The sequence below is a fragment of the Tamandua tetradactyla genome, chromosome 13 (assembly GCF_023851605.1).
Source record: "Tamandua tetradactyla isolate mTamTet1 chromosome 13, mTamTet1.pri, whole genome shotgun sequence".
NCBI classification, from domain to species: domain Eukaryota; kingdom Metazoa; phylum Chordata; class Mammalia; order Pilosa; family Myrmecophagidae; genus Tamandua; species Tamandua tetradactyla.
The window spans coordinates 51,344,685-51,359,058 of record NC_135339.1 but is presented as its reverse complement, the minus strand read 5'-3'; the positions used below and the strand labels follow the sequence as shown (position 1 = coordinate 51,359,058).

Here is a 14,374-nt window from a genome sequence, read left to right as displayed (position 1 = left end):
TCCCGAGTCGGTGTTTTTCTCCTTCTCTCCCAGCGGCTGCAGAGACACCCACAGCCTGAGCAAACCGACGCAGGACCAACCCGGTAGCCTCGTGTCGCCTAGCTTCCTAGGGCCGCAGCTGCCCGCTCCACGCCTCTCCCTACGGGTCCCGACTGGGCGCCGCTTCCGGTTCGGCTCGCCCGCGTGTCACACCTAAACAGCACCGTCCCCGGATGTCCTTGCCTTGTGCGACAGCCAGAACAGCCCCTGGAAACAAGGGCGGCGGGGAAAAGAAGTGTCGGCACAGGAGGCGGAGCGTTCTTGCTTTCGCTAAGCCACAGCTCTAAGTTTCTTCCCGGGCCTCCTTCCCGTCTTCTCTAGAGAGCCCAGCACCTAGTTACCGTGTGGCACTGCCCACAGCTCAGCCCACGCCCCTCATCTGAACATATATTTTGCCTTAGAAAAAAACCTTCGTGAAGATCACCTGCCGTCCTCCTTCTAGTAACCTTAGTAACGTCTCCTCGGAGCTTCCTTGCCGAGCAACTCAGCCTCGGATCTGCCTGCGCGTTTCCCCGGGTAAAACAGTTCTCATAATTAGACCAAAAATAACTTTGCCTCGTTTCACCACCCACGCAATAGGGACTATTCCACCCGCAAGTCTGGTGGCAGAGGAGCTCATCAAATTTGTGAAGAAACGAAGAAAACAATGAAAGGGAGTAGAAATTGCACAAGGTAGCAGATTCTCTACGACAGGCGACCAGGCAGGTGTGATAAAGGATCCAAAACAGATCCTTAAAAAAAAAGCAGGAAAAGTGAAATTAGTGCTTTGCGCCCTCTGCACTATGACGCCCTACTCTGCTTTAGAGCCTAGGTACCGGCCTCGTGTCTTGTCTCCCCCCTGCATTAGCAGTTATTCATCTTGGCTTTCTCCTCCATACCTGACACGGTACCTTGGGAATCACAAGCTTTAGTTAAATATTTGTTGAATCGAATTGGCAAGACTCTGACTTTTACAGTGGGCACATTTTAAAGAAAACCGTGGCTTTTAATAAGCGCTCATCACTTTACATCGTACACTAAACAGTAGAAAACCATTTCCTCACGGGTTCAAAGCCTTCTCCTACCCCTGGTGGTAAATTTTAGATGTACTCAGTTTTGCACAACGCAGTCAGTATGATCTTGAAAACCTGTAATGTAAGTTAAATTATTGTAAAGTCAATCATGTACAATGCAATCAGATTATACTTAAACAAAAACAAGTTTTTTAAAAATTAAACAATAGGAGCCTCATAAATTAATATAGCATATTATTTTGTCAACAGTTCGTTTTCTAGTAAATATCTAAAATATATATTTAGTTCTTTTATTTATTATTAAGAAAACTGAGCACACCTGCATACCTTGAATCCCATTTACTTTCTACCAATATTTGACATTTAATAGCATTTTTCTACCATTCCTAGTTTTGTCTGTTGCTTCATTTTATCCCTGCAATAACCTTTTGCTGTTGTGTTATTAGTACCATTTTGCATTCCTAGTTTTGTCTGTTGCTTCATTTTATCCCTACAATAACCCTTTGCTGTTGTGTTATTAGTACCATTTTGCAAATGAGGTATTGGAATATAGAGCCTAAGCCCACAAACCTAGTGAGGATCTAGAACCCCACTAGGGTTGTGTCTGAATCTCTCTCTCCATCTGCTGCTCCCCTCCTGCCTTCTCCTCTCCTCTGCCACTCTGTCTCTCTCTCTGCAGCTCCCTTTCTCTGTCTCCTCTCCTCTCTCCTCTGCCACTCCCTTCCTCTCTCCCCTCCCCATCCCTCTCTTCCAGCCTCTCTCCTCCAGCCTCTCTCCTCCCCTTCCCTCCTCTCCTTTTCTCCCTCCCATGGATTGTGTGTGAGGAAGTTCCCGATTCCACCATTTCTAAGAATTTCAGGTCTTTTGCTACAGTCCATTCAGCCAAAAGATTTGCACTTTCCCTTTGAGGCAGTGGTTATTAAAAAGTAAATAGAAAACTTATGTTAGGGATCGATTACATGATAGGAACTAAAAATAAGTAATACAGGTTGGAAAACCTACCTGACAGGAAACCTCAGGTTAGCAACTATAGCTCAACAAAAATAGAAAACACAAATTATTTAATAAGTGCCTGCTCCGGGCGGGGCACTATCCTGGTCATCAGTGTTACAAATTTGTTAAAACAACTCCTTACTCTTCAATGGTGAAAGGTAAGAAAGAATATATAGACTAATAATCAGAATACGTCCTATCATATGCCAAGTGCCTATTCAATGGTCCTCAATCTTTAAAATGTGTTATTTCAATAAATATGAGCATCTAAATGTGCACTAATGCTGTGCAACTCAAAGAAAATCACCAGTAAAAGAGTGTGGTGGCACTGGATGACAGTGGTGGTGATAATATAACATAACTTTCTAATACAAATTGTTAACTTTGCTTTCTGCTAATACTTCATGTCTTTGAGCAGATTCCATTTTCCAAAGATGGCTGAACCAACATATCCTATTAAACATGCTCTTTTTACGATGTGATGCCATTTCCACTCCTTGGTGATCTGATACCTCTGGTCTTGAATCTAGGTGGACCAGTGATAGCAGAAGTGATATTAATGCTCACCTTTATTAGTTATCAGGGAAAGGAACGAGAATGGCTAAATGGAAAACACAGACAATAGCTAGTGTTGATGACGTTGTGAAATGACCGTATCTCTTATATGCTGCTGGTGAGCATATATACATATCCTGTGTCTCATATGTTCCACTCCTTGGTGTATACCTAACAGGGAGGTGTGCATTTGTTCACCGAAAGATCTGATATAGAAAGTTCATAACAGCACTATTTGTAAGAGACAGAAATGGAAACATAATTGTTGCGATGTGCTTTGAAATGTATTGCGTTTTTGCATATGTTATTTTTTACAAAAAAAGAGGAGGAGGAGTATAACAGTGTTCTAGTTTGCTAGCTGCTGGAATGCAACACACCAGAGACGGATTGGCTTTTAATAAAAGGGGATTTATTTTGTTAGTTCTTCAGAGGAAAGGCAGCTAACTTTCCACTGAGGTTCTTTCTTACGTGGAAGGCACAGGATGGTCTCTGCTGGTCTTCTCTCCAGGCCCTTGGTTTCCAACAACTTTCCCCCGGGTGACTTCTTTCTGCATCTCCAAAGGCCTGGGCTGAGCTGAAAGTGCTGAGATGAGGGATGCAGAGCTGCTTAGGCTGTGCTACATTGCACTCTCTCATTTAAGCACCAGCCAATTAAGTCAAACGTCACTCATTGCAGCAGACACACCTCCTAGCTGACTGCAGATGTAATTAGCAACAGATGAGGTTCACGTACCATTGGCTTATGTCCACAGCAACAAGACTAGGTATGCTCACCTGGCCAAGTTGACAACTGAATCTAACTAGCACAAACGGAGAACATAGGATTTAACAAATGATTATGACTGCTGAATCATTATATTGATATGTTGATATTTCTTTTGGCTCCAGTGTCTTAGAGCAGCTAGAAGAAAAAATGAAAAATCTTGGAACTGAACCATACCAAACTTTAAAATCTATTCTATAACTACTCATTAAAAGGTACTTGGAAATTTATTGCTTTTTTGTGTATAGGTTATATTTCACAGTTTTAAAAAAATGGAAACAACCCAAATGCCCATCAACATTAGAATAGTTAAATAAATCGTGGTATATTCACACAATAGAATGCTGTACAACATGAAAATAAAAATTTTAAAATGACAAGTATGGGCAGCAACAGAGAAGAATCTCATAAACTCAAAAAGAAGCCAGACACAAAAATGAATACATGAGAAATGCTGCCATTTATATTAAGAATGGAAGCTTTTATTTGCTTTTAAAAGTAATCTGTTTTTTATCCCTTTTCAGTTTTTGATATATTGGAGTAGCTAGAGGGAAATACCTGAAACTGTTGAACTGTAATCCAAATAGCCTTGGTTCTTGAAGGTGATTGAATAACTATAGAGCTTTTAAGGTTTGAACCAGTTGGTGAAACCCTTGTGGTGACCCTTCCTTTATCCAGTGTATGGACAGATGAATAAGAAAAAAAAGACAAAAAAATAAATAGACAATAAGAAGGATGAAGAATATGGGATGTTTGAGGTGTTCTTTTTTACTTTTATTTTTATTTTTATTGTTTTTGTAATGGAAATGTTCAAAAATCTATTGTAATGATGAATGCACTGCTTTACTGTATTGGTATTGTGAACTACTGATTATATACTTGGGATGATTATATCTCAATAAAAAAATCATTGAAGAAAAAAATTTTTAAATACACTAGAAGCATACAACAGCAGATCTGAACAGTCAGAAGAAAGAATCAACAAACTAGAAGACAGGACAAAGTCTTACGAACAGAAGACCAGATAGAGAAAAGAAAGGACAAAATTTAACAAGGTCTCAGGGATTTGAATGATAGCAAAAGCACACAAACATGCATCATGAGTGACCCAGAATGAGGAGAGAAGAGAAAAGGGACAGAAAGAATATTTGAGGAAATAAAGGCTGAATATTTCTCAACTCTCATGAAAGCCATGAATATACATATCCAGGAAGCGCAATGTACTCTAAACACAATAAATGCTAATAGACCTACTCCAAGATACATACTAACCAGAATGTCAAATGACAAAGACAAGGAGAGAATCTTGAAAGCAGCGAGAGAAAAGTGATTCATCACATACAAGGGAATTGCAATAAGATTAAGTGCTGATTTCTCATCAAAAAACCATGGAGGTGAGAAGACAGTTGTTTTAGTTTGCAAAAGCTGTAGGAATGTGATATACCAGAAATGGAACAGCTTTTAAAAAGGGAATTTATTAAATTGGAAGTTTACAGTTCTAAGGCCATGAAAATGTCCAAATTAAGGCATCCAGAGAAAGATACCTTAACTCCAGAGAAAGGGCCAGTGAAGTTCAGAGTTTCTTTCTCAGCTGGAAGGTGAATTGTGATGTCTGCTAGCTTGCTTCATTTTATAAGGGTTTCCTGGGGGTGTTTTCCTTCTGCTTCAAAGGTCTCTGGCTGTGTGGGCTCTGTTGGTACTAGTGGTGCTACAGCTTCTTCCAATACTGATTCCCTCTAGGGCTCCAGGAAGCAACCCTGCCTTAAATGGGTGAAGATACATATGGAAACCATCTAATCAAAAGTTACCACTCACAATTGGGTGGGTCACAGCTCAATGGAAACAATCAAAATGATTCCACCCAGCAATATTGAATGAGGATTAAAGCACATGGCTTTTCTAGAGTACATATTAGGCTTCAAACTGGCACACAGTGGAATGATAGATTTAAGGTACTGAAAGAGAAAAATTGCCAACTAAGAATTCTATATCTGGCAGAACTGTCCTTCAAAAGTAAGGAACAGTATGGACAGAATTTGAAGTACAGAAATGTCAGCCAGCCAGCAACCATGATGGTTTGGCACCACATATGTTTCTGGCACTTTAGCCTTACAGCAGGAAATGGTGGGTCAAGTTGTCCTGGGAAAGGCTGCAACTTTTTGTCAGTGTAGACATGTAAGCAACAAACCTAGCATAAAACCAGGGGCATCAGCACAAGAACCATTTCGACATTCCAGAATAGGGAGGGGGCACAGTCATTCCCATTCTGGCCCTTCTAACCAATTCCCTGCTTACCTCGAACACCCTTCCTTCATCATTATAGCCAGAGCATCTTGGGTGAAACATCTAGGCTTGTTGGGCTCTGGCAGGGCCTAGCCACATCCTTCCTGTGCATGCTGCGCCACACCTGTTCCACATGAGCACAGAGAGTCTCATGGAGGTGCCATAACAGAGTGATGCAAACGCCTTTCAGCCCATTTCCCAAAGAGACTTAGCTAAAGAGCCTTTTTTAGAAGATCGTAGTGTTATTTTTCTGTTCTCCTCATGAAACAAACATTATTTTATAATAAATGTATTTTTTTGAAAAAAATAAATAAAACCTATGATCCTAAAAAAAAAAGTAATCTATGTCTTTACAAGTCAGGAATGCTTTCCCTGACTGGCCTGGGGAAGTGGCTGGAAGAGGGCCCAAGGGAGGGGGTGGCTTCTGAGGAAAGTAACATTCTGTTTCTTGATCATGGTGTTCATTACATGTATGGTTACATAGGTTTACACTTACGATTTTTGTACTTTTATGTATATATTATACTTCAATTAAAAGTTTACATCTAAAAATTTTAACTGCTTCTAGAGGTTTTTAAAACTTTAACTCTAATAGGCAAATGGAAGGTTCTGGCAATTAAAGTTATTTCGGGCATGACCAAATAGTTGGGGAGTGGATAGATAGAATTTCCTGAGGCCTCTAAAATCATGCCATATAAGTGCTGACGTACTCAAAGACAAATTTCCTGTAGGTACTGAGACAGGAGGCAGACAGAGGCCTCTGTAAGTGCTGAGAAAGACTCTAGTCAGCAGCAAAGGACTCAAAGAGCCCAAGCTTTGAACGCTTGGCAAGGTCGGCCTGTACTTACGGTACATCGATAAGCCAGGATCTGGCAGAAAACGGTCTCCTACCTCCACTGTAAAACTTGGTCCTTGAATAGAGACACAGTCTGATAGCTATCTTTTACAGGCTGGCCAAAGTGTCGGTCACTTGCCTGTATAAGTGCCTGGAGGAAGCTGCCAGCAGAGTTGCACTGAATGAATGCTCTGGTTGGAATGCACCAAGGCAAAATAGCAGTATTCCAATTAACCAAATGAATTGATTGCCATTCTTAGGCCTGCTCCTGGGAGGCAAACAACAGAGACAGGATGTCTCTAAAACCCCTATCTAAGGCAGTCGTGGATAAGGAGTCCTGTGATTAAGAGATAGGAAGATACTTCCCAGGTCAGATGAGATGAGAGGCAGAAACCAGGAACACTAAATATCACCAGGAAACTGATGAGCTTATTTTTTATCATACGATATCTGTGGTTATAAAGATTTCATGCTTAGCATTGTGCAAAGTGAAGAGGCAATGACATAATGAAGGTTGGTGGGTGCTGTGTCTCTAGATCATTTCTTAAGGACTATGCTAGGCGTAGGACTATAAATCACGAAAAGACATAATTCCCACATCAAGGCTTATAGTCTAGATGGGACACAGACACAGAAACAGGAAATTATTGTACAGCAGACTAGATAGTGGCAGGGATAGGCCCCAAAAGACTATGGGAGCATGAGGGAGGGGCCTGAGAGGAGAGGGATCAGGAAAATCCACTAAGACTGAGATGACCTCATGTTCAAAATGCTCAAACCACAGGGTTTAACTCTGTGCTCCAAATTGCTCTGATTTTGCAACCAAAGGAAAGGGAGGTGGAGACCATCTTCCTAGTCCTCCCACCTTAACCCATGACCCCAACAGTCACTTCTTTCTTTGTAAGGTGTGTTGGGGATTGAATCATGTCCCACACAAAAGGCATGTTCAGGTCCCAAACCGAGGTTCTGTTGGTGTGAACCCATTTGTAAACTGGATCTTTGAAGATGTTATCAATTAAGGTGGGCCCAACCAAATGAAAGTAGGCCTTAATCCAATATGGCTAAAACCCTTATAAGCAAAGGAAATTGGATACAAAAAGGAGGAGCCATGGGGAGCAGCCAAAAGCTGGAAGTCAACCCAGAAAAGAAAGGAGAAGATGCCACCACATGCATTGTTATGTGGTGGAAAGGCCAAGGAAACCCAAAGATTGCTGGCCAACCAGAAGATACTAATTCTGGGAGGAGGTAAGCCACCTAGCCTCTGAAACCCTGAGCTAATAAATTCTTTTTAAGTTAACCCATTGTATGGCATTTGCTTTTGAAAACTAAAACAAATGCCATACAATGGGTTAGCTTAACAAGACACTAAACTAAAACACAGCTAGAAAACTAAAACAAGGTGTAAGCAAACACCAAGGAGGAATTGAACATTGACATGATTTCACAGTTTATGAACACTGAGTTAACCAAGTGAAGTGTGCATCAACCATTTCCAAGCTTCAAAGAACCTCTTCAATGAGTCCCAAACTCACATATTCACCTACCTACTTAACATCTCCTCTTGGCTATCTCCCAGGCATCTCCTAAACAAAGCCCCCTTCCCCTGACTGTCTTTCCTCACCACAGCATACAGCATCACCAACCACCTAGGTACTCAAGCAGAAACATAGAGGTTTCCTTTGTCTCCTCCCTTTCCATCACTGATGCTCCAACTCAATCAGCAAGAATTGTCAACTCTACTGTACCAGGTCACACATCTTCTAAGTGAGTTGAGATGTGAACTAAGCTATAAGACTCTCAGGCCGTCACTCAAGGTGGTATCAAGAGCCCATTCTGGCATCTCCCCACTGTTAAAAGATATATTTTTAAAAATTCAATTTGTAACTGTTGTACAAATATAAAATTAACATATGTCACAGATTTTATTTACTGATTAATGAGGGAACCATTACAAAGTTACAGCCAGTTCAAAGAACTCAAAGAAAAGACATATATATAGGCAACCAGGATAGTCAAAATGAATTTACAAATAGATGTAAACCTAGTCAATAATCAAGTGTACTCTCACCAGACAGAAGTCATTTGCATTTCTATGGGCAAGAACCATTTACATTACTATCAATCTTTTACAACTTACAAAGTTGTGAAATAGCTCAAAAACACTGAAAGGCATGGATAAATCAACAGTTGGGTGCTATACAGGACACCCAGTAATCTTTTCAAATTATTTCATACCTCATCCCCCCTCAACCATCCCTGTCATCCCCACTCCCACCCCATCCCCACTAGCAGTGAAGTAAACTGTTTCTCTCCTGTTGCCTCAAGGCTTTTAGCACCAGGATAGCTACTGGGGACAGTTCTCTTCAGTCCAAGGACCATTTATTAGGTGCCAGGTGATGGAGATGTAACTATCCAGCCATTCCTGCTACAGGTATTTATATCTACTATGAGCCAGCATTATGCTATGAGCACAAAGGAAACCAAGGTAGACATGGTCCTTCCTTCCTGAGCTTTACTCTCCAAGTGGGGACAGAAAGAATGAGTAAATAAACAAAATAATTAACAAATGATGATAAATGCATGAAGGCAGACAGGTGCTGATTCAGAGACACATCAAGAAGGGTCTACTTTAGCAGGGTGGTCAGGACTGGCTCCTCTGAGGAGGGAATACGTAAAGCTGAGACTTGAAAGTTGAAGAGGAGTCAGCCATTCGGAATATGGCGGTGGGGGGTGGGGTGACAGGAAGCCTGCTATGTGGCCAACTCTACAGTCTGTCCTCACCCTCTGCTTTTAGGGGCAGGTCTACAGCAGCTGCAGTTATTTCTTATTCCAGCCCAGAGCCCTGGACTGTGCAGGAGGCAGGAAAAGCCAAATCCTGCCCTCCCAGCAGTGTTACCAGCTGCTTTTGAGTCTACTCTTCAGAAAATTTCAAGGGGAAGAGAAGGTCCCCTTCCAAACCAGCTTACCCTCCTCCCTACTCCCCACCTGCTAAGTGAAGCCTAAGAAATCTTCAACAGGTGAAGAGCCCACAAAAAGAGATAAAAGGCTTTTAAAATGCAAATGACTGGAAGAGTTAACACATTAGTGTGACTAAGTGAAATGATCAGCTCTTTTGCTGAACTGATCCGATTAGAAAGCTATAAAACACCTGGGTCTTAAGGGCTAGAGGACAGGCCTTCAAGAAAGGTATGGGTCGATGGGGCACCAGGATAAATGTCACCTGCCTCCCAATTTTGTCTCAGGCCTGAGCTGTAGCTCATTGCTGATCCAAAATAATTTCATGATGCTCCATGGCTCTCGCCAGGAGGTTGGCACTAGAGAGGTAAGGCTGAGAACCATCTGCCTCTAGTTGGAGCCCTACAAGTAAAGGACGGAAAGCAGAGGGAGAAGATGAAGGGCAGAGTCTGGGGGGCATTGATATGGGCAGGAGAGGAAGAAGGAAATGGAGAACAACAGAATCAGAGAGCCCACAGAACCAGGAAAAAAAGAAAAGTTGTATCATAGCAACCGAGGGAAGCATTTAAAGAGAGAGGAAGTGGCCAGTTATGCTAATACAAAGGGACTGCTTCTCAAAATGTGTGTGGTTCTGGAATAGCCCCATCAGAATCACTATGGGGATTATTAAGAATTCAGACTCCGAGGCCCTGGCCACATCCAGGTTGGGATCTCTGACAATGGAGCCAGAACTGGCATTTTAATAGGTGCTCAGGGATTCTGATGCTTACTCTCGGGGGTGATTAAGCATATGGGCTGTGGGATCAGAGCTGGGTCCTATCCTGGTTCTTTTATTTGGGCCGTTGGGCAAATTATTTAACATCTCCAAGCCTAGCTATTTTCATCTGTAAAATAATACCTACTTCATAGGGTTGATATAAGGATAATCTTCATAAAAGAATATATATGTATTTATATATATGAGGTCTTAGCACAATGTGTGGGACACAGTTGAAAGTCAATAAATATTAGTGGCTATTATTACATAATAAAGGCCATTGGATTTGGGAAGAAGAAGATTATTTTTAATTTTCCAGATAGTTTCCATAGAGCTTGGGGAATTTCTGGGAATTAAAAGGAAATACATGGATTAAAAAGTAGAAGCGGCAGCAGGTAAATATCACACGTTCAGGAAAATGTGCAACAGGAAGAAAGACATTTGAGTTGGTAGTTAGAGCTGGCAACACTGGTGAGAGAAAGGCTGTTGTTAAAATAGCAGTGATGGGAAGGTAATTGATAGGTGGAATAAGGGAGGTTTCTATGGCAGAGATGTTGAAGCCACTAAGAGGAAACAGGTTAGGAGCAGGAGCTGGGTTCCAGAAGGTCCTATTCAGAAGATATGAGTTAGAGAAGAAGTTAAATGGTTTCTCCTGAGATGAGAGGAAAGAATTAGAGCAGAAGTTCACCAAGTAGGGTCCTCAGTCCAGCAGCACCAGCACCACCCGGAACTTGCAGGAAACGCAAATTTCCAGGCCCCACCCCAGATCTACCACACCAGTAACTCTAGGGATGTGCCCAGCCAGGTGTTTTCACAAGCCCATCAGGTGATTCCCATGCGCCTACTGTTTGAGAACCACTGAATGAGGGAATAACTGGAGGGTAAGGATCGCTTGAGACAAAGCTATGTATGTAACATCCTAAGCAAGGCCATTTACTGTGTTTGAGGGTGGCAGGGAATCATAGGAGGCCCAAGGAGCGAAGATGGAAACCCTGAGCAACTGCTCTAGGAGGGTGTTGAAGGGTTAGCTACAGATACAGGCAAGTATACCTAAGAAAGTAAGAAGTGTATGTATTATGACAAGAATACATCTCAGTCCTGACTAGGAAAATAACCCAGAATATTCAGAAAGCTATATGCACTGAGGTATTTATAATATGGAAGGACTAAACACTTAAATTCCAACATTCAGGGAGAGTTAATAATTTATGGTATCAAGGCATCCACTAATAAGGTTGATTGTGAAGACTATGAGACAATGAGAGAAAATACCTATGATACAATGTTGAATGAAGTAAAAGCTTACAATAGAGTATGTGTAGCATGATTACAAAAGTTCAAAAAATTTTTAAAAAGGGTTCATTAGGAAAAGATTGGGATTTTACAAATAGGTGATTGCTGGAAGCCACTGGGGCCAAGGATATGAATATTGAAGGGTAGTCACAGGAGTGGCCGTTGTTGATATAGTCAGTCACTGAAGGCTTCTGGAAAAGGTGAGCTTTATCCTGGGAGCTGATGGCTGGGGCGGGGGCAGTGGGGGGGCTGCTGTCAGGGACTAGGAGCCAGTTACCTGCAGAGACAATGACCTAGAGGCAGAGCAGATAGGATGAAAGCATTTAGAGCTGTTCAGAACCACATTTTTAAAACCAAAACTTGGGACCCAAGGCCTGCCAGATTTGTAGATGCCAATGGGAACATAGGCCAGCGTATTTGAATCTGGACACTCCTGGGAAATACGAGACCAGGCCAGCCTTGTTGAGCCAAGCCATTCCAGGAGATCATTTAGAGTTAGAAACCTCAGTCCCAGGTTATTTTATAGATAAGGAAAATAACAGCGAGAGATATTTGATAACTTGTCTAAAGTCATGCAGCTTTTAAGCTGCAAAGGCCAAAGCTAAAGCTGTGCTTCCTGGATGAAAGACCTTGCACCCTGGACTAAAGAGTTGAGATTAGATGGGACAGGTAACAGGAACTCATGATAAGTTACTACCTAGGGAAGCCACATGGTGAGGAAGGACAAGGATGTGTGAACTGGACCAGAAGAATCTAAAGGAAGGAGATCTTTAGGGGACCAGCAGCAACCTCTAACATGTGGTGAATTAGGACTGATGGCTGTGAAATCAGAAAGAACCACAGAGAGAAATGGCATTCCACACTCTCACATCACTCCCTCCCCTTTCCCCACCCTTTCCTGCTGTTGGTTCCTGATAATTCACTTCATTTAACTTCAAGGCTTACTTGTAGATACAACCCAGCACAAACTTTTAGCCAGCCTGTAGAACTTTAAGATATTTTCTTGCTAGGTCATACTTCTTACATTCTTCAGGGTCTGAACACTCTCTATTTCCTCGTATTTCCTAGTACACTCATTAGGAAATAAAGCAAATCAGACCCACTAAAAACTGTCAGTGGCCCTGAACTTAAGGCTTTCTACAAATTATGTGGTATTTAAATAAAGAGGCTGAGAAAGCAGAGAGGCTCAAGAGTGTTTTTCCACTTCTCCTGGTACCTCAAGCCCTCAATTTCCTTTGCACCTTGTGAGACACCCACTGGATAGATTCAAGACAAAATGTGAGGCATCTTCTAAGAAATGATCATGATGATGAATATGCAAATATGTGATGATATTGTGAATTACTGATTATATATGTAGAACAGAATGATCAAAAGTTAAGAATGTTTGCGTTTGTTTGTTGTTATATATATTTTTTTAATTTAAAAAAATGTGAGGCATAACACCCAAACTATTTGGACTGCAAAGAAGCTTTGAGACCACCCAGGCCAAGCCCTCGAGATCCAGGGAACACCAGTGGCAGAAGGTGAAAACAAGATCAGAACTCAGAACTCCTGATACCCAGGATGCCCTAAAATGCACCCTGAAACAAAATTCCAAAGCCAAAAAAAAAACCCCTTTTTTCAATTCAAAACTGTACTTGTTATGTATATACTATTTATATAAGTTATATATATAATATATATAACACATACACATATTTTAAAATCAATTAAAGGAGGTTAAAAAAAGGGGGAGAAGTGCATCAGAAATTAAAATAGCACTTAAAAATTGTAATTGATAGCATTTTCTAAGCCAGACTACTGTGAGAAGGGAAATTAAGAATTTTTATGTTCTGTTTTATGTTGGAATACAAAAGAAGTAACTCCCAACGTGGGCCTCTGCTATTAGAAGTAATTGATCTTTATGTGCCTTTCTTTAACATATTAACTGTTACTTCCATCAGAATTGCCTTATGTTATTCCTTGTACTTGTTTCACTGTCCCTTTGGGACCAAAGCCTACTGGAAGGAAAATACTATATCTTATTTATCTTTCCATTCTTCATGGTTCCTCGTATTGTTTTTGGCACACTGTTTTGTACTTCATAAGGTGTTGGCTCAGTGTTCACTCTTCATAAATTTGTGGAATGACAGAGCGTAAAATAACTTACATACAATATTTTTTTACAACTTTTGCCTTCACCACTTAAAGGAGAAAAGCCAAATAGCAAAATGAATATGCCACATCAATTGGATAATTTAACAACCTGTTTGGTTTTGTTTTTGTTTTTTTTTCTCTTTTTAAAGAAAACAGCTTAGGGAGTTATGGGCTAAGATATACAATTCTGAAATCAAAATCATACAGATGAATCTGAACAGTTGAATCAAGCCTTTTGAAACCAATTCAAATTTTGAGCCATAGCAATTTTGTCAGAATCAAATAAAACATCAAATTGCATTCAAGCCAATTTCTCTTTCTATAGTTAAAGAGCTTTTTGAGGGGAAAAAATCATATATAAGGATTGTGTTTATTTACAAGATTATTTGTAAGAAAACTGTCTGCTTGCTTTCCGGTAAAAATGAGGGGAGCAGGGAAGGTTCCTAGACTTTTCTAAAATGCTTCAGCTAAAAAGTTAAATGAGCACTGGGGCTGATAATTGGAAATGAGGAGGAAGATTATGCCAAACACTTGACAACAGCTGCAGCAATTAAGTAAGCACCTGCTTTAGCCTTCATCTGTGTCTCTTCACCCCCTGCCCCTCTTCCAACAAGACAAGGGCTACTTCATTTCAACTGGTTTCTGTTATTTTATTTTTATTTTTTTTAAATAAATATGTCTCATTGCACAAACACAGAGACCTTCTTTTTTGCGTTTCTTTTTTTCTTTCCTTTTCTTTGACTGTCATT

The 14,374-nt window shown here is 40.9% G+C and overlaps 1 protein-coding gene across 3 annotated transcripts in view; it reads right to left on the bottom strand.

The window, feature by feature from the left end:
* Window positions 1-748, bottom strand: part of LOC143653978 (protein FRA10AC1) — a 51,297-nt gene extending 50,549 nt beyond the window's left edge. Inside the window, exons 1-2 of one of the 3 annotated variants that reach the window (XM_077125404.1) lie at window positions 464-748; window positions 53-246 (exon numbers count right to left, since the gene is read on the bottom strand). The gene's annotated coding sequence lies outside the window, so the exon portion shown is untranslated. The remainder of the gene's footprint in view (window positions 1-52; window positions 247-463) is intronic. The other 2 variants (XM_077125406.1, XM_077125403.1) reach the window with 2 other exon arrangements.
* Window positions 749-14,374: the final 13,626 nt, after the last annotated feature.